Source organism: Nanorana parkeri, unplaced genomic scaffold, assembly GCF_000935625.1.
Source record: "Nanorana parkeri isolate BGI_ZX_2015 unplaced genomic scaffold, ASM93562v1 scaffold946, whole genome shotgun sequence".
NCBI lineage: Eukaryota > Metazoa > Chordata > Amphibia > Anura > Dicroglossidae > Nanorana > Nanorana parkeri.
The window spans coordinates 552,991-555,015 of NW_017307214.1; the positions used below are offsets into that span (position 1 = coordinate 552,991).

At 42.8% G+C, this 2,025-nt stretch overlaps 1 protein-coding gene and 1 long non-coding RNA gene across 2 annotated transcripts in view; one reads left to right on the forward strand and one right to left on the reverse strand.

Moving 5' to 3' along the window:
- The window catches only part of FAM65C (family with sequence similarity 65 member C), a 113,536-nt gene that overhangs the window by 30,779 nt on the left and 80,732 nt on the right, over positions 1-2,025 (forward strand). The gene's annotated exons all lie outside the window — the stretch shown is intronic.
- LOC108795189 overlaps positions 1-2,025 on the reverse strand; it is a 10,959-nt gene that overhangs the window by 6,775 nt on the left and 2,159 nt on the right. The gene's annotated exons all lie outside the window — the stretch shown is intronic.

Here is a 2,025-nt window from a genome sequence, read left to right on the forward strand (position 1 = left end):
CCCATATTAAGGGGGGGGGGGGGGGATCCTCATACTTTTGGGCATACATTATATGATATACTGGGATCCACATCTTGAGTAGAAAGCAGGTGAGCCCATGAGTCACACCAAACTGCTCAGTACATGAAGACTTTGCACTTCTCTCATTTTCCCCATGTCATCGCCGAGTGGAAATAAAATCTTGAAGTTCACGGTGATGGTTCGTGTTTGGAAGGTCTTCCCGAGGCCGACGCTGCTGGAATAAACGTGGCAAGGCTGACGCAACCGTTGCGGCGGGGGGTTGATGTCCCATGCAGCTGTATTGTGGCAGCAGGTGTCCTCAGCATTTTCCACCCCCGGCTTCATGCCTCTCAGTAGAAGACATCAGAAGTCATTGGGACAGTTTAGAATTGAATTCTGCTTTCTGCAAATATTTACTTCATCCCGGAGACGTCTGCAGTTTATCTCATAACTCATATGGAAACGACTGCAGATGGTCAACCAAGAAGAGCGCCCTTACTTATCTGAGAACATGGCAGGACCTTTCTGATGAAGCTCTTGGGGGACAGCAAGGAAAAGGGGAAAAAAGAGAACCTGTTACACTTGCTCGGATATATGAAAAGTGTCTTTTAAGAAACTTGTGATGCTGTAGTATCCTATCGCCTAGCGCTGACCCAAGACCCCTTCTGAAAATGCCTGACTTTCATAGTTACATAGTTACATAGTATTTGGGGTTGAATAAAGACATACATCCATCAAGTCAAACCCATATAGGACTTTCATGTGAGCCAATGTTCCCGGTACTGTTCGGAGCCGCTCACCCAGAACTAGAATGCAGATTAGGAGTTCTTGACTTCTCATTGACTTTCTGGATTCACTTGTGTTAGGTCAAGATATATCAAAGCTATTGGATCACTTTGACAGTCTGGCGGGTGGCATTTTCAGAAGATCGTCAGTGGAAGGCTCCATATATATGGAGGGGGATAGGGAGGTCCACATACTTTTGGCCATATAGTATAGTTCAGTGGTTGTCAACTTTCTTGACATAAGGGGCCTCAAGTGAATTGAAGGTTGGAAGAACATCAATGTGTTTGTATTCTGTAGTATTAATAGGACTGGAGACACCTGAACCCCATCATATGGTGGGCGGGTCCTCATACTTGTGGCCATACATTATATGAAATACTTGACCCCTTCTGAAAATGTTAGCTGCCTGACTTTCATGTCAATGTTCCCGGGACTGTTTGGAGTCACTCACCCAGAACTAGAATGCAGATTAGGAGTTCCTGACTTCTCATTGACTTTCTGGATTCGCCTGTGTTAGGTCATGATATATCAAAGCTATTGGATCACTTTGACAGTCTAGGCGGGTAGCATTTTCAGAAGGTCGTCAGTGGAAGCCTCCATCCATATATCTCCCAGTACAGATTCCCTTTACAAGACCGATGGCCGGATCCCCGGATACGGCTGTATGCAGTTTGGAATGAATGGCTCTAGGCTGAGTCTGTGCCATATACCAGCAAGTGTTCACGTGCGGTTGGCCACACGATCATAAAGGAATAATTTGCATGACTCCACCCACCATCCTAATGTGCAGAATATTTTACATACATTATATATATTTCTTATTATATATTTTTGGGGATCTGTGAGTGAAGTTAGACCTGGAAATAAAGGAGGGTCCACTGTGCTCCATTGTGTAGCAGTAAAATGGAACTGTGCATAACTGATCAACAGGAAGCACGTATATGAAATGAGCAAGTATAGTGGTGCCCATGTATATGTTTTTATGATAACACTGACATTATTATATAATATACAGAATGCAGATATATAGCGCTGTACCTAACGATTATTTGCATAGTCGATGAATTGCCCGATGATTTTTTCAACAAATCGTTTGGTTGCATTAAAACCTCTCTCTTGCCAACTATTCTCATAATCGATTATTATCAATTTAGTCGATTAGTTGTTGCAGCTCTACAGTTATATATATATGAATGGCTCTAGGCTGGCCATTCATATATATTCATATATATATATATA